This window comes from Leptidea sinapis, chromosome 10, assembly GCF_905404315.1.
Source record: "Leptidea sinapis chromosome 10, ilLepSina1.1, whole genome shotgun sequence".
Taxonomy (NCBI): Eukaryota; Metazoa; Arthropoda; class Insecta; order Lepidoptera; family Pieridae; genus Leptidea; species Leptidea sinapis.
The window spans coordinates 413798-438742 of record NC_066274.1 but is presented as its reverse complement, the minus strand read 5'-3'; the positions used below and the strand labels follow the sequence as shown (position 1 = coordinate 438742).

Genomic DNA, 24945 nt, shown 5'->3' with positions numbered 1-24945 from the left:
TCCAATTTACATACATTACACAGTTGTTCGAACACTTATATCTAGGGAACAGCTGGACGGATTTTCATGATTTTTAATTTGTTGGATTTGTCTCCGTTCCAAATAGCAAAAAAATATAAAAACATTAAAATTTTGACGAATAAATAAAATATTTTCTAATAATGATAATGTGTGGATCTACTGAAACGATTTTAAAAATTTTCTTACCAATAGAAAGCCACATTTTATGTGAGTCTGTTATGCTATATTATATTAGCCCGAAAAATGAAAAGACGTTTCCGTGGTCGTGGTTGTCGGCTTTAAAAAGTAAGTCTGAGAAAAAACGGTCAAACCCTAAAAATAATTTATATGCCAAAACAACGTTTGCCGGGTCAGCTAGTTAGTAAATAAATGTCTATTTCACAGTCAATTTTACTTCTTCTCTCCTTAAAAACTTGTGAAATAATTTTCTACTCTAATTCGACCCGGGAAAAGGCGTTCCCTTAAACAGATTCCGGCAGTTCAATAAATCTGCGTCCAATATCCTAATTCACTTATATTCGTACAACACTTTAATTCAAGAATAATGAATATATTCATTTAAAATTTTGATATTGTTAGAAATTTGTGATCAGTCAGTAAACATTTACCGTTTGTTGCAGATAGCATCTTTAAAGTTAATGTTTCATTATATCATTTGACTGTCAAAATGAAAAAGAAAGTGACGGTATTATATTTAATGAAACATTAAATTTAAGGATGCTTTTTGCAACTAGCGGTTAGTAAAACTAAGATTTTTGTCCTTCAGGCTGAAGGTAGTACACGAAAATAATTATTGTATAAAAAAGAATCTAATTATTCACACTATACTTAATAGATAAAGCGAAGTTCTTTGATTGTCCACTTGTGATGCTTTTATTTCGCTTTTGTATTGAAGAAAATTCCAATTTTCTTTTAAATTACTCAAACTTTTATTTGCGTGAAGTAAGTTTTCATATAATATGTATTTACTAAGTAAAGTCATAAACTTCAATTCTGTAAATTGATTGCGGACGGACTCCGATGGGGAATACAAAGAAAAGATCGAATAGATCATTTTTGTAGCACAACATTGGACTCAATATCCGCCCTTTCACCCATAAAAGTATCCGGTAACTCATAATGAGTTGCAAAAAACTAAAATAGACAATTTCAGCTGAGGCCGTGATGGAAATCTGCCGAACCTTTTTTATTGCATTCGTTGCAGAATTCAATTTGTTCAATAGATTTCCTATGCTTTTCCCGGAGTTTTAAAATATTATAATGTCTCTAAAGGTATAGCTAAGAACAAAGTCCTATCTACAAAGTTTATTTTCTCATCCTTATTTGTGAATTGACCAGGCAGTGGACGTCTTTCGGCTGATGATGATGATGATTTGTGAGATAAGGGAAATTATCTTTAACGTTAGTTGTTCCAAATTCTATAAACTGTTATTAAATTTGTTTAATTAACTTAATTAAATTTAATTTTTTTAATTAACTTAAGGTTGTTTATTAATAAACCTTTACCTAACCAGATACACACATTGGATATCGCGATATTTAAATCACTTCTGTCGTTTTACTTTAGATGCAGATACTGCAGATGACACTGCTAATAAAATTGTTTTGTGAAGTTATTTTACAAAATATGCAAGGTTATTGGCATACATGAGAAATAAGTAGAACCCTGTTTTCTTCTGAATTCTTCCTCCTTGGTATGATTTAATTCGATTCAAAGCTACATTGCCATAATGTTGAAGTTTTTTTGCCCAGAATTTTGTGATGGAATTAGAATTCTCTCATTTCTAATGAATATTAAAATTATGAAAGTTTATATTTTTTTATGGAAGAGGCGAAGCGTACGGATCATCTGACGTAAACTGATCACCGCCACCCACATACTTTCCACAGCAGGAGCGCTGCCAGCTTTTAGAAAGGTGTATAATAAGTAATATGTTGCAAGTTACTTAATTGGTGGGAATGATATCCTAATTTGTTTAGTGTCGTACCAAGGCAAGTTCAACCAGCTCCTAAAAACAGTTCCCGTAAAAAAGCAGTGGAAGACACACAAAGAAGCGTCGTTTCTACGGACTTCTGACAATTCGAGCAGCGCTGTGTCGCAAAATTATATTGTTAAGTAGTTTTTGAATTTACACTTCCTTTTTATTTAATAGGTACATATACGTGTAAAAGTATTCATGCATACGAGAGGCATTATGAAAATTAATATTCCCAGTTTTAAGTGATAATTGGGAAAGGTTGGCTTAGGCATTCCATGATCAGGTCAGGGAAGAACTGAAACAGCCTGTCAGGGTCGCCGCCTAGTCAAAAGTAACAAAATTAAAAGAGAATCTTTTAAAGGTTTGATGCTGGAATTAGCCAGGCAAGTATGTGAGGATCATGGCTAATAGAAATCTTACCAGAGGAATATGGTAAACGCTCCTAATAGTATACAACTGTTGAGGTTTTTGATTGAAAGCTTCTTCAGGCTGGTTAACTGAAGTGGTCATTTAGTGGATATTTAATGAGACTAACTTTTCATGCTTGCACGTGACATAATGTAGCAATCGCTCGGGTAAAAACGTTCTATTTTACTAAGGAAGAACTGGAATGGAGACCACCCATTTTTTTGTATAATATTGACTAACTCTTACACAAATTATCTTGCCCCAAACTAGGCATAGCCTGTTTGGGGCAATATTTGGGGCCATATGTGTACAACACAACGTTATATTTAATACAATATACTTACTTAAACATACATAAATACAAATAAATATCCATGACTCGGAAACAAACATTCATATTCATCATATAAATGATTGCACCTACCGGGATTCGAACCCGGGACCTCTAGCTCAGTAGGCAGGGTCACTAACCACTGGGCTATAGGGGTCAATTATTTCATACAATGATATACCGCCGATATAATCAACTGAAGTAAGACTTCTGTAGGCGTCTAAACCTATTTTTAATAAGTCCATCGCGTTACCGACACTGGGTTGTGTTACAAACATACCATGACGTTGATAGGATATATATATATAAATATGAGCTTAAGGCTGGGGACCGAGCCAATGGCCTTGAGGAATCGAGCGAAGCTAGGTTACCTCCCTCGCACAAGATCGCCATAGTTTTAATTGAGATTTAGCAGCATTATTACAAACGTAGTACAATTATCTTAACAAAACTATGTCATGTTAAATAATTTAGTATTGGTGTACAATGAATAAATTTTCGTACAATTTTTATCTAGATTGAATGATTAGCCTGCAACTGTAAAAGTTAGGGGTGGTTTGGTTATTTTTTTTCGCACTGTCTATAAAAAAAAGAAGTGTAAAGAAAAAATAAATTTTCGTATTATATTGTGCAGATATATAATAATTTTTGGCTTAAATATAAGCTTTATATAAACTGTCAAGAAATGGTTCCAATTATGTGCTATTTTGGCGATTTCTGGGTGTGTTCACGAGCAATGAAAGCACATATTATACTACAAAATCTCAGCCGGCCGTAATTAATAATATTTTCAGTTTAATAAGAACTACATTCAAGCAATTTTTCTACGCACATAAATATCGAATTGTAAATATTAGAATTAGCATACAATTGTATAACGCATAAAATAATTATGTATCCTTTAGACAGACGTCTTATCAAAGTCATTATCTCGGACGTATTATTTATGAGTATCGACTATCGAGCGTGTGGTCGACAATAGTACCTAAGTGTATCAGTGTGTGGTCTTCAGACTGCACTCTGCAATGTCCGATAGTCGGTGACGCGTGTCGTGTCCACGAAAATGCAATATTAATGCACGCTGGCTAAATAAGGTCGCGCCTAGATGCTTTTTGAAAGACGTAAACATTGACAGTTTTGATTTGACGTCATTACTCATTACCCGAAAGTACATTAGTAGTAGTAGCTTTTGAGGATGTATGGCGTACTTACCTTAGCCTCACTGAACGATTAAAAAAATTATGTAGTGAATTACGCTGAGTATGTATCTTGTGAGAGTGCGTATTGCACGTATTGTACACAGCGCAGGCTGTGGGGAGTTGCGTAGAAGAGCAGCCGAGCGGGCATCGAGCTTCGAACAGGTCCGCCGTGGTACGAAGCGCGGGGCAGAGTAGTGACTCCGAGTTCGGACTAGTGCTGCGGCACTCGGCAGTACGCTGAGCAACAAGCGAGCGACCGCGGGTTCACCATTCAGTCCTCGGCCCGCTTCGATCTCGCAAACTTGCGTGACCATCGAAATCCAAAACCTCTGACTGCGATACTCAATAAAACCTCAGAATCGCGCGTGATTTTATTCCGTTTGCTTTTATGTGCTATTTTACTTAACGGGTTTCTAGTGTTTGTGAAGTTAATGTTTCAGAATTATTGGCGGAATTTCCACGTTTAATTTTTAAGGTAAAGAAACTTAAGATAATATTTATTACTATGAGCTATATGAATAATTATAATATAGAGATTGTTTTAAACATATCTTGTTCTAAGAAAGTTACGATAAACAATTTACTATAAAAGAACATTATGTTAATCACGTTATATGACAACATGGGTAAGAATTAATTATTACAGAATTTTAATTACAAGGAACTTATGTTGGGTACATTCAAATTAAATACAACTTTAACTTTAAAATATAATAATATTGTCAGTAACATTAAATTAGAAGTAAATATTAAAAGATAAATATTAATAGCAGCATGTAATTTAAATTAAGTAATAAATGTTTTTATCGTATTTTAAGTAAGACGTTAGATTTAAAATATGTAGGTGAATATTATAAATATAATATTATGTTGAACAAAAACAAATACCTCTGAAGTTTATACAAAAATTTAATCAATTACAATACAAAACAAGATTCAATCTATATAAATAATTTACAATATTTTCCTACTGTGTGTAAATGACTTTATATTAATATTTTAAAAGAACTAAGGTAGTAGTTATACGATGTTTATCTTTTTATCTTGACAATATTGGCCGCTATAAATTCAAATTAATTATTGCATAAACATATAATTTCTGCAACTTGATATAAATGAAAAAAAAAAAACTTAAAAGGAAATAGTTTTTTGATTTTTACTACTAACATGTTACAAATAAAACAACAATATATATATGATATATATAAACGGGCAAAATATATTAAAAGGGCTCTATTTTTATAATATAGGGTTTTTGAAATGGGTGGGGTCCTTTTAAGAAAAATCTACATATTTTTTCTGAGTAGGTATCTTAAGTAATTTTTAGATATGCTATGAACCATTGATGTGGTCTGTCAATTGGCCAAATTTTCATTACAAATTATCTACTACCATAAAAAAATAAACATAATATGGTTGACATATTAAACTAGCCAGAAATCAGCTTTCAAGTAGTAGGCATGCATTCGGGAACATAAATTACCTTTCCTGGGCTAATATCTAACTACGATCAAGTAGGCCTTATCGCCTTTAGAAAAAGCATTCCATTTCACATATTTGTGAAAAAGTCAGCCTGTACCATATTTCTTATTGTTATTGTCATCGCTTATTTCATACTCGAAAGACTCATCTATACAAATATTATAAAAAGGAAAGATTTGATTATTTGTTTGTTTGCATTGAATAGGCTCTGAAACTACTGAACCTATTTTAAATAGTATTTGACTGTTTGGAAGCTACACCCCGGGTGACATAGGCTATATTATTTTTAAAAAAAATAGGCATCCTTACTAAAACTCCAATAATGAAACCCATGGTGTATAAAAAAATACCTAAAATGTTATTTACAATGCCTACGTTGCGAAAAGTATTGATGATAGAATAAAATAATGTACTACGACTTTGCAGAGCACGTCATTATGTACAAAAATTGTCGCCACGGCATATTATGTTATGTGTTCTTTTATTATAAAAAATAAATTGAAATATCGCTACTACGTGCTCAGTCCTGTGCATACGCGGATGAAGTCGCAGGGTATCACCTAGTTTTATATAGCAAAAAAACAAACCTGCCACCTGATTATTAGTGATAACCGCTTTCCATGCAAGATGATTGGAATAAGAGGAAAAAAAACTGTAAAAATTTAAACAAAATTGGAATCTCCCTAAAACCACATTGTATGAAACCTGTAATAGGTGCTATTGTTGATGTTACAAAATAAAAAAAAAAAATTGTCCACCATGCATGCATACATTTAAAATAACCATTTTTTAAAGTATTTAAAAGTACCTAGATAGATAAAATTATATCTATTGGACAAAAACTGTTATTTATAAATAATAATTAAACTTTCTATTGAGAAGTAGCTTTTAAATATAGTCGTGAAATGTTAACACTGTTTGATTTATCTTATGAACTGATTTAAACTGTAATTTAAAGATGAATCAGTAATTTCCTATTTGGGCAAACATTTCTTGAATGTCGAGATAGTATGGTCAAATAGCGATGAAGAATAAAGTAGATGGGCTGCACAAAGTTATAAAGGGAATGTGGAAGAAAACCAGCCATTCATTCCTCTTTAGATATTTGTTTTACGTTTGATGAAAGTGTTAATACAAAACCGTGAATGTATATTAGGACCATGGTATATGTATGCTTGGAATCTCCGTCGACCCCTCTGAAGTCAATCGTAATTTTAATTGTATAATAACAATATTATTGGCATAATTTTACACAAATTATCTAGCGCCAAACTAGGCATAGCTTGTACTATGGGCATAAGATAACGATATATTTAATACGATATACTTACTTAAACATACATAAATACTTATAAACATCCATGACTCGGAAACAAACATTCATATTATATATAAATGCTTGCACCTACCGGGATTCGAACCTGGGACCTCTACCTCAGTAGACTACCCCTAACCACTGGGCTATATAGGTCATCAATATAATAATATCATACAACACCTCTAAAAGTGCCATAATATTGATATAACAAGTGAAAACTGGGCCGAAACAACGTCATTCAAGCTTTTTTATCGAGAGGAGGAATAGTAGATTGTTAACCGAGGGTTGAAAGAATCAATTCCCGAGGTGTTGATTCTTTTATCCGTGTTAAAAACACTATACTTTTCATTTCGATATGAGGAAAATAAAATTAGTTGTTTATCTTAACTATTTATTGATAATATATAATAAAATTAGTAGTACCTATTTAAAATTAATTGTCAAATTAGAACAATTTACGTCGACTTTTTAAATCTTAAATATGGAACTCGCCGCGTAATGGTTGCGGCTTATCGCTCAAAGAAGTTTGCGCTAAGTTCACACTGGCTGTTTAGAAAGTCACGTGGCCGCAGATTTTATTTAAATTCGTTTTTTTTACATAAAACTCTACACAGCTGACAGCAGTTCTATTTTTAAAGTTCATTCCGGCCCTTAGGTGGGAAGTAATTTGTATGAGTTTTTCACTCTCTATGGAGGAAAGCAGCATTTTCCACCCAATAATCAGATCAAAACAACATTACTTTTCGAGTATGAGAAATGAAAAATACATTTACATGTCTGGACCCCGAAATGAGGCCCATATATTATGTCGGTTTAACCACCCCCTACGGACTAAAAACCTCCGTAATGCTGGTAGCACTAAAAGCTTTTCCAGCGTATAAATAAGCAACGAAAGTGGATAAAAAACCATTTATAGCGAGTTCTACATTTGATTTTTATGTAGGCATTTGTCAACTTAAATATTTTTTTTGAAAAGGCTGTCAATAAAATTCAAATATCTCGAGAATGGTTTAGATTCACAATTGAACTACGTCCTAAATGGCTGGACCGATTATTGAAAGAAAGATAGAAAGAAAATATGTTTATTGACGTCATTATATATTCTGGTAATAGTTCTTAAAGTTATACTATTCTAATTATGATCTAATGGGCCCCCAAGTCAGCATAGTTGTGGTTTCGAAAGAATCCACAACGCTGCAGCGCGCTGGTCTTCCGTGGAAACCCAATGATGATTTTTTTATGTGTTCAAGTGAATTTGAGAATGGTTTAGATTCTCAATTCAGTATATATATATAATTCTCGTGCCCATGTGTATGTTAGTGAATTGTTCCTAACGGATGGACCGATTTGTCAAATTTGAGACGTGTGTATAGGACGACGTCTGTTGGGTCCGCTAGTACAACTACAAATATGTACAAGATATTGGTCATTCGTTTGTGACATTTTATTTACTATTAGTACGACTACGATTATAGTGTTTTTAACGATAACATCGCGGTCAAGTTTTATGTAAATTACGCTTGACGTAATTGTAGTAATAAGAAACGTAATAAAATGATATTACAGCAAACTACCGACTAAAGTATTGTTTGTGTACGTCATATATGTAGTCGGATTGTACTTTTTTTTCGAGAGTAGGAAAATACATTTTCGTATTGAAGACTCCGAAGCGGGGCCCATATATCGGGCTCGGGTGTAAACACCCCCTACAGACTAAAAACCTCCTCTGTGATAGCCCTAAAGGCTTTTACAGCGAAGCCGGGCGGGGGCCTTAGAGGCTGAAAATGTAGCACACAGGCGCGGGGCGTCTCGGAAGGAGGCTCGAACCTCGGACCGACTGCTCACTAGGCTGGATGGAGAGAAGATCACTAACGATCTAATATATCTGTTAGTCCAATGGACTCTAGGTTTGAAGAGGCTTCGCACTCGCCGGCAGTGCGGTGATATATGTATGTGTGTTTGTAAATATGTGTGGATGTATGTAAGTTTGTGACTATTTGTGTGTAGTGTTATTGTAGGTGTGTGATTTGTGATGTGAGTGTGAGTGGTGTTAAACGATTACAGGCCGAGGACTATCTCGTCGGGCTTCTAACAAAGTGTTGATAAAGTGATGAAATTATAAAGCAGATACTACACGGGGGATTTTGGTGGCTATAGACTTAACTAAAGTCCATCTCTGACAAAATGTGATTAAACAAGTTCTCAATTTTTTTAATAATTAAGGCTGAGATCTTGAGAGACTTTACTTACGTATAACTGAACTGAGTGTGAGCTTAACATAATCATTCTTTCGTTTTTATAGTCATTTACATTATACTGGGCTTAAGCTATGACAGCCCAATGCAAAAGTCAAATTTTTTTTAGGGAATAGGAGGAAAAACGAGCGTACGGGTCACCTGGTGTTAAGTGATCACCGCCGCCCACAATTCTCTTGCAACACGAGAGGAATCACAGGAGCGTTGTCGGCCTTTAAGGAAGGAGTACGTGCTTTTTTTTTTAAGGTACCCATGTCGTATCGTACCGGAAACACCGCACAAGGAAGCTCATTCGACAGCTTTGTAGTACGTGGAAGTAAGTTACTTGAAAACCGCACTGTGGAGGACCGCCACACATCCAGATGGTGGGGATTATATCTTAACTTGCGGCGTATCGTGCTAAGGTGGAATTCAGCGGCAGGAATCAGGTTAAGCAGCTCTTCGGAACACTCCCCGTGATAAATGCGGTAGAAGACACACAATGAAACGACATCTCTATGCAACGCCAAGTGATCCAGCCGTTCACAGAGCACTGGGTCCCCGATAATTCAGGTTACTCTACGTCGCACGCGGTCAAATGGGTCGAGCTGATACTGGGGTACGCCAGACCCGAGATGACAGCAATACTCCAAGTTCGCGTTTTAACACACTTAGCTAAGTTTTACGTGAGTAAAGTCGAAGGAAGGGCTAAGTACGCTTAATAGATCTCAGCCTAAATGATACGGCCTGCCCATTACCTCAGTCAGTCCACGTATTCTTCTTCTTCGTTTCACTCTTGATAGAGCGGTCGTGGTCATCACGAAGTGAAATCTTTTGGAGTAGATGTGATTCGCCACTTTTCCCTGATGGGCGATAGTCTTGTACACTCGTTCAATGGACCGCCCACGGCAGACTTAATTTGGTCGGTCCATCGCATGGGCGACCTTCCTCGTCCTCTGGTGTCCTCCACTTTGCCCTGCACGACAAGCCACTCAATGGACTCACTCTCGCATCCACGTATGATTTTAGTTAAATAATATTACTTGAAATAACTATTTTAACAACATAACTGATGACAACCCGAGTTGAACAAACATACCAAGACTTAGGGCTCATGACCATAACCTGAGAGGAGCGGGTTCGATTTCTACATCGTCTATAAATTTTGGTTTACAAATGTATGTTGAATAACATAGCTGTAATTCTTAAGAAAAAAATATATTTCTGTAATTTGAGTCGAGTTGCTTTCATTGTATTATTACAGTCAAATATTATAATGTAATATCGTACAATTAAACTTATTATTTAATAGCTTGAGAGCGGTCGCTCCGTTCCCAATCCGTGGTACCTTAAAGAAAGTCGTTTATGTTATAGTAACCTTTACCGCACAAACTTTATTTGAGTCAGTCATAGCTGCTGTTTTATGCAATTTCATACACTATTTGTGTGTCTTGTAATAAGTAAAAGTAAATCTTTATTGTATTAAAAACAATAACAAGATATCATTACAATATATTAACCTTGTTAATGCTATCTTTAGTTCAAGAGGTGCTCAGAAGTTTATATATGTCTTTGTTTGGTTAACAAATATTTTTCCTTATTATTTTTCGATGAAATGAAAAAATACCGGGTCAAGTGTGATTTGGACTGTAACGGCCGTCTCCAATATACTATCTACAGATAGAGATACAATACTACCTTCTATTGTCAGTAATTAGCTGTCAATAATCTGAACCTGTCCCAATATACCCGATAAGTCACTCTTATCGCCTTATATTGGGACGCGTGAATTGAAATTTCCATATAAACTTCTATCGCTGGTAAGCTATACGTCGACCCATTGACAGACAGCGTGTACGTGTAAGGTGAGTTACCGTCGATAAGTTTATTGGGACATAAAAGTCATCGATAGTTACGATTTTTATCTCAAGTAAGAGATAGACTGAATATTGGGAACGGCCGTAAGTGTTCCGTAGCATCGTAAAAGATATCTCTTATTCCCTTCACTTTCTCCTCTCTTATATCTCCTACACTTACTATAATCAGCCTGATGAAGGACCTCTGAATGGTCGCAACTCCCATAAATCGTGAGTAAACCCGTTTTAGACAAAGATATCACACTCTTAAAACTCTTCAAAGGTATTTTTCTGGATGAAACATTTTTGAATTTGAAGCAGGAATACTGTTTTTTATGGAAGAAAAGCCACCTGATGTTAACTGATCACCGCCGCCCATTTCCATAGATTTTGGCAGTCAGCTCCAGTCTTTGGCAAGGTTCAAAAGCTCTTGTGATTCCGGTATATTCCTGGATATTGCGCAGCTCTTCATCCATTACTACGTCCAACAGCTCTTCTTCCGACTACCATGCACGTCATAACCGTTGTCTCCTGCAACACCAGAGGATTCAAGGAACGTTGCTGTCTTTTGTCGTACGCGGTACGACTAAAACATACTCTTTCAATATTATGATTTAAAGCCTGCTGACATACATCAGAGTCTAATAAATGGGTTCGTACAATAAAATCTATTATTAAATAATACTCTGGGAGCAGTCGCTGTATTCCCAATTTGTGGAAGAATTAAGAAAGTAATTTATGTTATATTATCTTTTACCACATAAAGGTTTTGTACACAATTATTTTGAATTTCGTAATGCGTTATTTGTTTCCTTCATTATCTGGAATTTTATCGGAACTCACTCAGAAACTCACTCCGCTAATTCTTATTTTATTAGCCTATCGCGCCGGCTCCGCTGGGCGAATTTTAAAAGGAAATAAATCAAAATTTATTCATCTTATTACAAATACAATAAAAAGTTGTTTAGGCGTGATTGAGCCTCAAACAAAGAGCATTTACATGATAGATATATATATAGAAGAAGATAGATAGTGTGTGGGAGATAATAATCCGAATCAATTTGAATGACGAATCCACGTTTCATACTTTTCACTGAAACTCATGAGTCACATATTATATAGACAACATTTCAGATGTAAGCCTTATGTTTATGAAGTATTACTAATACGCTTAATACTCTTAATCATATCCGGAGTACGAAAACCAAAATAGAATTGTTCGATGGACTGATACGATTGTCCTATTTTTTAAGTTTTGTGACTAATAACCTCGATGCCTTAGTCATAAATGAACAATGTTATCTGTGACAATTGACTGACTTTTGTATTCTCCAGGAATACTCTTGTTTATTTGCTAAAAAGTAATTATTACATTTTCTTGTAAATAATTAAGACAATATAATATTATAGATGGAATTATGATCTTCTCGAAATCTTTTTGAAGTGAAAGCTTCTTTAGCAGCGTTGGGCACCTTTTGGTAGTGGACAATCTTATGGGTTCTCGTCACCGACATGCTCATGACTGCCGCACTCAATATTAAATAATTAAAAAATAAGTATGAATATATATTTAGTAGTAGTTATTTTATTTAGATATTTTTTGGATGGGTAAAATCTCGTGAGTTTCACCGAAATTCTTAAAGCAGTATATCTGTAGCTATACAGCTGACGTATTGTGCAACATTAGTTCTATGTATATCTGTGATTTTTTAGTGAAAAGTTCAATGTGATATTGTGCATTGTTGATATAGTGTTTCTGTTTGATTAATATATTATTGAAAAGAAGTTTTAAAAATAAATTATAATTAACAATTTAAATGTATTTATTTAAACATAATGAAATTTCAAATTTGTATGTCAATTTCAATTTTCTTCGAATTGTTTTAAGACAAATATTGGCGGAATTAACACTAAGGAAAACACAAAACATTTGGATAATAATTATGAGGTTTGATCTCAAAACAGTGAACAGATACGTTATTGAAAACGGCCGCAAGCCATCTTATGTAGCGCCCGTTCACGGGTATGACGCAAGTACTGGCAATCGCCTCCCTCGGCCATATTGTCAGGAAGGAAACGACCCGCCACAAGCAATGACATAAAGCGTAATATATTCCCACACATATAATTAAAGTTGGAAAAAAACATTGTAAAAATATCAGCAAGCACGAAACGTAACAGGCATTCTTGTTGCTGTTCATGTAATTTTCGATTTCCTGCCGTTCGCTGAACACAACTAATTAAAGTTAAGTCAAGACAAGCGTCTTGTAATGTCTGAAAAAGCCATTAATATCTTTTGATGGATTTACACGCCACTTGTCCGGTCTAGCGAAGTGCTCTTGTGTATTTTATTTCTAATTGTGAGTTGGACGTAAAGACAAATAGTTGAGCTTCGAGCAAGTAGAGTTAAAGAGTAAAACTTAATTAAGAACAGAGAGTTAAAGTAAGCTTAAAACTTAAAAAGCTTAGCTTTTTGCTCGAATGGTGTAATCGTCCCCGTTGTGAACATTGAATATTTTCTAAAATATGTATTTTAGGCGCGTTATGAAATAATTATAAGTGTGAAATTGGTTCCTAAAATTTTCTGACGTTTGCGACATTAGTTATTTTTCTTTATTTATTCGTCCATTATTAAGACAGGCAAAGGGTTCAAGCCCATACAGCCGAATTCGCTATCTAATAATTAATTGTCAAAGCCATCTTTGCAAGATTTTTACAATATTGATCTTTCTACAAACGTAGATAGATATTATTTTTCCTTTGTTAGGCCAAAGAAGTATAACTTCTTGCGTGCATACATAAATGCACACACACTTTTTTATACTATGTATATTATGGCTTATAACCCAATTGACCAACGCAGCGAACAACCGACTACAATTAAATGTTGTTTTGCACGCTTGCACTCCTATGCGCTTTCCGATTCGATTTTCGAATTTTCAAAATGGACATGAATTCTATAAGACTACCACACTCTCATTATAACGAGCTGAATCGACTCGAATAAATTATATATATTATACTAGTGGACCCAACAGACGTTGTCCTGTACACACGTTTTAAATTTGAAAAATCGGTCCAGCCGTTAGGAGGAGTTCATTAACATACACATGAGCAGGAGAACTATAGTATATGAACGGAATTGAGGATCTAAACCAATCTCAAATTCACTGAAACAAACAAAAAAATCATCAAAATCGGTCCAGCCGTTTAGGAGGTAGTTTAATTATGAATCTAAACCATTCTCGAATCCACCTGAAGACACACACCAATCTCAAATTCACTGGAACACACAAAAATATCATCAAAATCGGTCCAGCCGTTTAGAAGGTAGTTCAATTGTGAATCTAAACCATCCTCGAATCCCCTTGAACTCACACAAAAAATTTCATCAAAATCGCTCCAGCCGTCTAGGAGGAGTTCAGTGACATACACACGCACACAAGAAATATATATATAAAGATATTATCGTATCGCAAATATATTGATCTAGTATCTTTTAGTATCTTTAGAAGCTAGCGAAAATCTAAATTCCAAATATATGTGCGATAGGCACTCTTTAGGTAATCTTTTCCGCATCGGAATTTCTGAACGCGAGATACGAGTATCTATCAGAACGAACGCCGGTAGGTAATTAATTACGAATCGAAAAATGGATTCGTTTGCGTCATGTCAGATTACTTTGTATGAGCTATACGTTAGTGGGAATCCCGGATTCTGAAAATGAGAGTGTTCGATTTTCAAATTCAGACATTAATGTCGGGATTTTTCCTATGCTCGAACCCTATGTCTTGACTGTTTCTAATTTACCAGTACTTATTTATGATTAACAGAACTCGAATAACAAAAGAAAATAATGCTTACATAGTATATTCACAATAGTTGACTGGGGCGCAAGGGCCTAGTGTCTCGACACCAAACGGCACAAAGATGTAAGACTCACTGAGATCAATATGTTTTACAGAATAAACAATAATTTCATAAATATTGTTTTCAAACTTTACTTCTAATTAAATACAGATGTTAGGTTAACACACACCGCCACTTTAAAAAAATAACAAATTGTTTAGATTTGAAAGAACAGCATCTTAAGTCAATTTAGTAATATGCAATTATTAGGGTTGAGCAGGTTATCAACTGTAAAGTAGATCCTGTAAACGGCCACAGCCTGAGAGTTGAGCAAGACATACAAGATATATCAATAATACGTCACTCGGACGGAGGGCTGAGTGGAAAGAGCGCTCGCACGGAAAGCGAGAGGTCGCGGGTTCGAGTCCCGAATCGTTCATAAATTTTGTTTTCAAATTTTAACCAATAATAATAACATAGCTAAAATATTAACTATAGGCCTAATTGGCATGAATGAAAATTATTCATAAGAATGATGCAAGCCGTTATCTCTATCTAGTAATGTGGAATTTTATTGGATTTTGAACCCTTATCTGATATTGATATCGAACAAGTACCTATATTGTTTACGTAAATAAAAACGTTGTTATCTAAATGTTGCTATCTTCGCAAAATCCAATTATTCATATATTTCAATCTTAATTTGTGGCTGTTATCCGATTTGTTATTATAAATTAAGTCATATATTATATTTAAATACATATTTACAATTCTTCCCACTACGATGAAAGTTTGCATGTCAAACCTGTTTTTCAAATAAATTTTGAATTTTGGTCATAATTATTGTTTGGTTTACTTATTGCTGGCAAATGACATATTCGTTATACTTTATACATGTTCAATTATAAATGACGACCTGTATAGCCGAGTGGTTAGCATTCCTACCTACTAAGCTAGAGGTCCCGGGTTCGAATCCCGGGAGGTGCAAGCAATTTATATGACGAATATGGATGTTTGTTTCCGAGTCATGGATGTTTAAATGTATTTATGTATGTTTATATGAATTTATGTATGTTTAGGTATATATTGTATTAAATATATCATTGTCTTGTAACCCATAACACAGGCTATATATGCTTAACTTGGGGCAAGATAATTTGTGTAAAAAGTGTGTCAATATTATTATATAAAAATTATAGTTTTTTTTTTAATGAAAATACGGGACGAGACGAGTAGAACGTTCAGCTCATGGTAATTGATACGCCCTGCCCATTACAATGCAGTAAGTCTCATTTGCCCAGCTACTAGCTACAGCACCCTTCAGACCGAAACTCAGTAATGTTTACACATTACTGCTTCAAGGCAGAAAAAGGCCCCGTTGTGGTACCCATAATCTAGCCGGCATCCTGTGCAAAGGAGCCTCCCACTGGTGAATAGTGCATTACTGCAGCTGTCAGCAAATGATCATTAATGGAAGATCTAAATATGTCAAATACAAAATTACTTTTCAAAATCAATGATGAAAAACAATAATTTTTCCCTCGTATTTATTTGTTTTCAGTTATCTTTCTATAGCCAATTTGAAATTTGTATAAAACCTTTGATAAGTTACCTCATTGGTTGCTATGTTAATAATAATGTCCTGCCCGTATAACAATGCAGTGCCGCTAACCCTAAACCTCAAAATTCTTAACGACACTACAATTGCGCTCATCATTTAGAGACATAAGATGTTAAGGTCTCATTTGTATCCCAGTAATTTCACTAGCTACGGCGCCCTTCAGACCGAACACAGTAATGTTTACACACAGTAGTGTGTAAACATTATTGTGTTCGGTCTTATTATCTAGCCGCCATCTTGTGCAAAGGAGCCTCACACTGGTAAGCGCCTAGCATAATATTACGTTTTGAACTTATTCGGAACTCAATTTTAATCAAAAACTCAGTGTTAATATTATTAATTATGTATTACGTGACACATGGAAATATAATTAATGTCTTTATTGTTTTGAATTATAAGTCCCATAATATTCTAATTAACACAAAGGATAATTAAACGTACCATTATCTGCCGTGTGTTTATCGCTTTTGCCGATGTCCAGTGTAATAATTGTTGGACATATATTATTAATACTTATATAGTATATAATTAGTTAACTACGTAATATTATGTAATTAGCTAATAACATCCCATACGAACATGGTTAAAAAAATACTTTTGATTCCAACTTTGATAACATGAGTGTAAGTTACTTAATTCTTAGTAAAATCTGTATTATAATGGGTATGCTGCCTGTAAAAATGGTCTTTGGGTAAATAAAAATAAAAAATAAATGTTATTGTAAAATTTTCATAAACACACGAATAAAATTCGACCTCTTGCGTTCCGTGCGAGCGCTCTTACCAACTGAGCCAACCGTTCGAGTGACATATCGTTGATAAAATTTTATTTTAAATTTTTTTTTGTGTATTTATGTAAATTTTACAATAACATCTATGATTGAGCCAACCAATTGAGCTAACCATTCGAGTGACGAATCGCTATAAAATCTCGTATGCTTTGTTCAACTCTAAGGTTGTGGCTTCATCTACAGGATCTACTTTACAGTTGATAACCTGCTCAACCCCAATATTCACATATTAGGAAATTGACTCGTGATGTCGCATTTAAAAATCTAAACAATTTGTTATGTTTTAAAGTGATAACCCTCACTTCTGGGATTAATTACACAAATAAAATTTTATGAACGATGCGAGACTAGAACCTGCGACCTCTCGCGTTCCGTGCGAGCGCTCTTACCAACTGAGCCAACCGTTCGAGTAACGCATCGTTGATAAACTCATGTATGCTTTGTTCAATTCTCATGTTGTGGCTTCACGGATGCTAGACAATTTGTGTAATAGCTTGTACTTAATTATTATATTTACAACATTTCTTATGCGAATTGTACATTATGTAGAGACCGAATTAATAAAAAAATGTTTGACTTTTATCCTGCGAGATATATCATGCTAACAGTTACTATAAGATAACCCACACACATGTATGTTAATATTAACAGAATTGGCTCTTGACGTCCAAAAAAAAGGTAAAATGAAAAAAAAAGATGTTTTCCCAATGCAAAATTATCAAGAAGTGTGAAGTGCAGCCTAAGATTTTTCATTCATCATTCACCAAAACTGTAACCACTTCGTAACGTAACGCGTTACGGCGCCAGTCTGTCTGGCTTCCCTTTCTATCACGCATACGGAAGCGGTAGGCAGGCTCCTCCTCTCACTCTAACTAATTGTTACTTTTATGGGATTTAAGAATTACGTAAATGAACAAATACCGATCGATTTGAGAACCTCCTCCTTTTTGAAGTGGGTTAAAAATGATAAGGATTTATATAGTGTTTGTGTTATAACACATTAACAGCTTACATTACCACTTTATAATTGCCATTTTTAAGTGTTAAAATGGATATAGTATCTTATCCTTAAGAGAAAGGCAAGACTTAAGAGATACCATCGTGGACTTTTCTGTACACCTATAAGATACACAATTCCACTAAACATCATTTTGTTATATCTCAAAGGGTTTAGATAATACATAAAATTAATAACTCAAGCTTTTCTCAAGTTAAACAATTTCCATTATCAGTTGGAGTAATGTGTAAACATTATTGTGTTTCGAGACAAATGAGATGTCTCAAGGTGACGAACGCAATTGTAGTGCCGCTCAGATTTTTTGGGTGTTAGCAGGGTGTATCAATTACCATCAACTGAACGTCCTGCTCGTCTAGTCCCTTATTTTTTTATAAAAAAATTCAAATATTAAATAGTTTAACTTAGATTTGTCTATGTTATAACTTCTATCGGGCGTCCCGAGAGGCACATTTTTTTTATTTAAGAGATGGCGAAGAGGCTATACGTGATTGTAAGTCCGTCTGAGGTCAAGAGATGCGTTGCCAGTTTTAACTTGGGAGTATGCTCTTAGCCTAAAGGCAGACCCTCACTTTAGTAGTTTCGTCTATAGTGAAATTATTGTTTTTATATTTCAATCCATAACAAACCACTTACAGCCGTTCCCAATATCCAGTCTATCTCCGGTTGTGGCCTACTTGAGATAAAAATCGTAACTATCGTTGACTCTTTTCTCCCAATAAACTTATCGACGGTAACTCACCATATCCGTACAGGCTGTCTGTCAATGAGATGACGTATAACTTACCAGCGATAGAAGTTTGTATGGAAATTGTAATTCACGCGTCCCAATATAAGGCGAAAAGAATGACTTATCGGGTATATTGGAAAAGCTTCAGATTATTGACAGCTAATTACTGACAGTAGAAGGTAGTAATTTATCTCTATCTGTAGATAGTATATTGGGAACGGCCGTTATAGTGTATAATAAAAAATCAGAAGATAGTTCTTCAATGACAGTATACGACTATAAATTAAGTGGAATGTTAAAAGTTTCGGCGTTGAACGGCGACAGCTCGGCTGCGTGGGCTCTATCAGTGTTGCCACGAGGTCACTCCGCTCACCCCGCTATCGCGAGCAAACCGCCTCATTAACTCTATTAATAAATAATTCATCTCACATCCCTATTGTTCAACCGTAAAATTATTTTTCATTGAGAAGTTGTTGCATCGGTGCATTGTCGCCGATCCGCGATTCTTTGTTCGTTTTAATCGTCTTTAAAGAAATGCAGGACAATGAACCGCGGTTCAAGGCATCTGGTGTCTGTGTTCGTAATATTTCTCTTATTAAACACAATGCCAATATAATGTCAAATTAAGGAGTCGAGGATGATTGCGAGTTTAATTTGTTGCAATGCTTTATTGTAAGTATTGTAGGTTATTTTGTGTCTCTTTATCATCACAATTCTCAGTAAAATGTAATAAATTGAATTATGTTATCAAAGCAATATAAATTACTGATTAGGAAATGGTTTGTTAAAAAGACTTGATTAGTAGGTTTCTCAACACACCGGGATCATTTTTTTTAAGGGAACAGCTTTCTTGCCGTTAATAGGCTTTCATTTTAATGGTGGTCACCTATTTATGATTTTAATCAAAAGTGCAACCCAATTGACCCAATTTTAGGATTACGAGTTTTTTTTTATTCGGACAATATTAATCGAATTAAAAAATGATAGAGTAGATTATAATTAAAATAGATATGAAATATATAGAAGAATAGTCAGTCCCTCTGAAAATGTTGTTCTGGAAAGATTGAAACATGGACTTAAATAAATAATGATTAGTTTAAACTAATAACCAATGTTTATAATCATTCGAAATAGCACGTCGCTTAATAATCCAGTTTATTATTATATTCAGTGCATTCTTAACATTAATAATAAGTTCATTTATAGTTTTGTTTGCAAATATAATAGTACCTAATATCATCAGTAAACACGACCACGTCATGGTGAGTTACATAGTTTAGTAGATCATTGATATATATAATAATTAATAGTGGACCTAAAATACGAGTACTTCCTTGAGGAACGCCGGGTTGTTTTCCTCTCGACTGTAATGTAAAAATTGAATATGAAAACAAATATTTAATTTATTAAATCTTCGTAGTCAAGGTTCGAGCTTGAAAAGAAACTCAGTTTTTAAATTTACGACAAGTGAAGATAATTTTAGGAATACAATTGACTTTTTATGAAGGTCTATGATAATTTACTAAATTCGAAATTTGAAATTGAATCGAGAAATTGTCACAATATATGGAATGTTGTACAATATGTGTTTTAACGTCAAAATAGATACAACATTTTAAGAAAATTTTAAAACATAACGGTCCTATAAATTGATAGCTTTATACAACAATATTTAGCTTTTATTGTGTGGGAATATATATGGTTGATTTAAATTTGTTCAAATAAATTTAATTAAATAAAAATTATATTGAGCCACAAAAAATTATAAAACAGAAAATAACATATGATCAACACCATAGGAAATCACAGATAAAATCAAATCAAATACGTACAGATAAATTAATTATTTTGTAGTTGACAATCAAACAATCACTAAAGGTATATTAATATCCTTTTTAAATGTTTTGTTTGTGTGAAATAAATAGAAAATTTGATTTTTGACGTTAAAATATAAGCTATAATGCAATTCGAAAAAATTTGGACTGGAATTGGAAATCTGGGCAATTTATTGCTACGTAAATCGTCTGGGAATAATACGTATTAATTAAAAAAAAAAATAAACAAGAACATTTCCTTTGCTGCACATCATGTTCTAGATTTTTTACCCAAAGCGACAGCTTACAATATGACTCAATACTATAACCAATACTTTTGAACCTGTTATATGTATTTTAATGATATTATGAGTAAGCTTTGCGTGATGGGGTCGTTTAGAACTACTTGTTTCACCCTTTGCATCAAATTAAATTTTTACTCAGAAATGGGGACTTTTTCCCTAGTTGGACTTAATTAGTCACAATACCTTTGAATTTATAAACACTTACACGCACGGTCATGTGTTTTTTACTGAACTTCAATAATTAATAGAACTGTTATAAGTGAAAAAGTATTAATGTAATAGTCTTCTCTTTGAAAGTAACGATGGATCTTACAACTCGAAATAAAATTTCTGGGTACAGATAAGATTTTGAATCATCTGCACTATCGCAAACAATATAGAAATTGACAGTGCGTATTAAGGTCAATAACCGAAATTTTCTTTGTCCCGCGACTGGAGTGTATAATTCTGCCTTCACTTATAATCTGTTACTTAAAATTTTCTTGTGATTTGTACTGAACAATTTTTCTTCTGGGTACAGGTAAGATTTTGAATCATCTGTCAGCATCGCAAACAACATTGAAATTGACATTGAGTATTAAGGTCATTGACCGAAATTTACTCTGTCCCGCGACTGGAGTGTATAATTCTAAATTCACTTATAATCTGTTTTACTTAAAATTTTCTTGTGATTTGGGCTAAACAATTCTTATCATTTTTAAGCAATTAAGAAGTTGTGTATTTGTTGTTTCATAATAATTGCTGTACAGGTAAGACGTGGTCGGATAAGTTGAGTCGACAATTCGTTCAACATACTCCACGTTAACACATACATCTTGTAATGGATATGTTGTGTTCATACCTGTTAATTCAATTAGCCACTTGAGGTTGGCTTTTCATTGAAAACCACTTAAACGCTAATGTTTTCTATAGTAAAACAGAGTTTTATCATCAGAAATGTTGTCCAAAGATGTTGCTATGGAATGGGATGTATATAAGCGTACATACAGGTTGCCATGGGCGTACCCAGAATTTTGTGGTGGGGAAGAAGAAAATGAAATTTAAAACTCGATAAGATTCTATATAGGCGCTTCCGATCTTTACATTGGCGACGATCATCAGCCCACCGGTCTTGACGCTGCGCCCAATACTATATAATGAGCGCCCATCTAAAAGATTAACTCAAAGGGGAGCATCTGCTCCCCCGCCCAATGACATATTCATGCCCAGCGGAAGATATTTGGTCCAGGGGGCAAATTAGCGGTCTCCATCTTCCACGCGCCCTTCAAGCGCGCGTGAGATGACCTACTGCTGCATCAGCTATGATATTGTCTATTATTATTTAATTTTGATATCACCTTCGTGAATCACGAATTGACTAGTAGTTTTTTTTTAAACCCTGAGTGCTATAATTGATGATATAGATATAGAACCTTTCAGAAGAAAGAACAGAACTTTGAACGTGTTATAGTTCGGACTTGCTGACTGATCTACATGGGCTACCCTGTATATTATATTTCATAGTGGTTCGGGGACACTGCACTTGGAAAATGATTACATAAAGTGTGCGCGGCTCGATGTTTCTGGGAACTGCAAAATAAATAAAGTCTTACCCCCTTATTCATAATGGTCCGCTAACTTTAAACATCCGCTAAGGAGTGTTTTTTCTCATTCTGACTTAGGTCATTAATAGAAGACAGAGTAAGAATTAGCAATGCTTTAAGTTAGCAGACTATTATGAGTAAGGGGGCTAATGAATACTTTCGTAGTACGATACGTTTTGTTCCTTGTGAACAATAATAATAATTTACTGGTATATATATATATATATATATATATTATTACCAAGCAGATTAATTTTCTATGTACAAATTTTTTCTAAAAGATATAGCCGCGAATCCGACCCGATTAATAATGCTATGTGGTCATTAAAGGAGTTTCATTGAAATTAACACATGCTACCTTTTCTTTAACTATAACTAAAATAATTTGAAACTGAACTTACACTGAAATTACTAAATGTGTAAATTTATAGTTTTAGTAACAATCACTAAATGGGTCAAATATTGAGGAACCTGATATTGAGGAAACATAGTTCCTCAATATTTCCAAGTATTTGTGATAAAGACTTTTTACATTTTACAATAAATTATATCGACCAGCAAATAAAATTGGTACTGACGATGGTATCTTTAATATAAGTTAAACTCTTTGTATTATTATAATTGTATAGTAGTAGTATTTGTATAATTGTTTAAATGTGTTTTTTTTTTTATGAGAAGAAGTGACGAGGCGAGCAAAACCGAACCTCAAACCGAAAAACAAAATTGCTACTTGATGATTAAATATATCCCTGTCTTGCACCCATAGTACAGGCTATGCATGGGTAGGGCAAGATAATTTGTGTTATAAGAAAATTTTTGAAAACACCCTTGAGATAATTTTTTCTAAACATCTTTTCGAATCAAATGATATTACTAATATTTGTTAGATCTCTATCTTGATTTAACACGTATTTGGACTTGATGACTATTCCGTAAAAATAGGAGACTTTTGAAATACATTTTTTTTATGGAAAAGGTGGACAAACGAGCGTATCGGTCACCTGGTGTTAAGTGATCACCGCCGCCCACATTCTATTGCAACATCAGAGGAATCCCAGGAGCGTTGCTAGCTTTTAAGGATGGTGTACGCGCTTTTTTTGTACCCATGTAGTACCGTCCCAGAAACACCGCACAAGGTAGCTCATTCCATAGTTTTGAAGTTCGTGGGAGAGAGCTCCTTGAAAACCGTACTATGGAGGACACATCCAGATGGTGATATCCTAATTTGTGGCATGTCGTACGAAGGTGGAATTCGGCGGCAGGAATCAGGTGAAACAGCTCTTCGGAACAGTCCCCGTGATAAACGCGGTAGAAGACAAACAATGAAGCGACATCTCTACGCAACGCCAAGTGATCCAGATTCACAGAGCACTGGGTCATCGACAATTCGACGACCTGAAATAGCTAAATATTAAATAATACCATATTCTACGCAGTCAGTAACACCAAGCTCTATAATTGCCATGACAAACATATGAAAAAGCAATCTAGGCTAATATTTGACAGAGATTAAAACCACAATGGTCTCCAATTGTTATCTTCATGATATCATTTTCATTGTTCCAGTATTGTTTGGCCAAAAACATTTGGCTTCGATACAGCTACAGCATTAATTCTTATTTTAATAAAACTTACTTCTTTGCCAACTCGACTTAAAGTGCACTGTCCGATTCGTTTTTTGTTTTATTCATTCTTATTGGGCTAAAATGTAAAAGCGAGTTTATATTGTAGCTTTTTGGGTTTTGTTTCGAAAGTCTCCTTCCGTCCGTAATGAAAATTGGTACAAAAATAACCGTCACAAAAAACATATTTTCCAACCCGCACTTGACAGGTTGAAGTTTGTCTAGTGGGAATTATTAATGTCTTTTTTTTATGACAATTAGGGACGAGAAGAGCGGGACGTTCATCCGATGGTAATCAATACGCCCTGCCCATTACAATGTAGTACCGCTCAGGATTCATGAAAATTCCAAAAAGTCTGATCGGCACCACAATTGCGCTCGTCTACCTGAGACATAAGATGTTAAGTCTTGTTTACCCAATAATTTCAGACTGAAACACAGTAATACTTACACATTACTGCTTCAAGGCAGAAATAGGCGCCGTTGTGGTACCCATAATCTAGCCGGCATCTCGTGCAAAGGAGCCTCCCACTGGTAAAGTCTCCGCTGTCTGTCTGTTCGTCCGTCCGGCCGTTTTAGGGTTGCATCTCATAAGAGTGTATTACTATTAGTGTTTAAAATGTACAATATTATGATTATTATTTATTTACTTTTAAATAAAATTAGAAATAGAGTTTAGACTATTTCGGAGTCATAGGTCGTGGCTGAATGTTTACGACTTTTTAATTAAAATTGGTTACAGTACCAATAAATAATCTTTTCATACATTATCATACTAATATATATAA

At 34.4% G+C, this 24945-nt stretch overlaps 1 protein-coding gene across 1 annotated transcript in view; it reads left to right on the top strand.

Annotated features, from left to right (window-relative positions):
* Window positions 1-4169: 4169 nt before the first annotated feature.
* The window catches only part of LOC126966492 (BMP-binding endothelial regulator protein-like), a 109831-nt gene continuing 89055 nt past the window's right edge, over window positions 4170-24945 (top strand). Inside the window, exon 1 of the mRNA XM_050810593.1 lies at window positions 4170-4413. The gene's annotated coding sequence lies outside the window, so the exon portion shown is untranslated. The remainder of the gene's footprint in view (window positions 4414-24945) is intronic.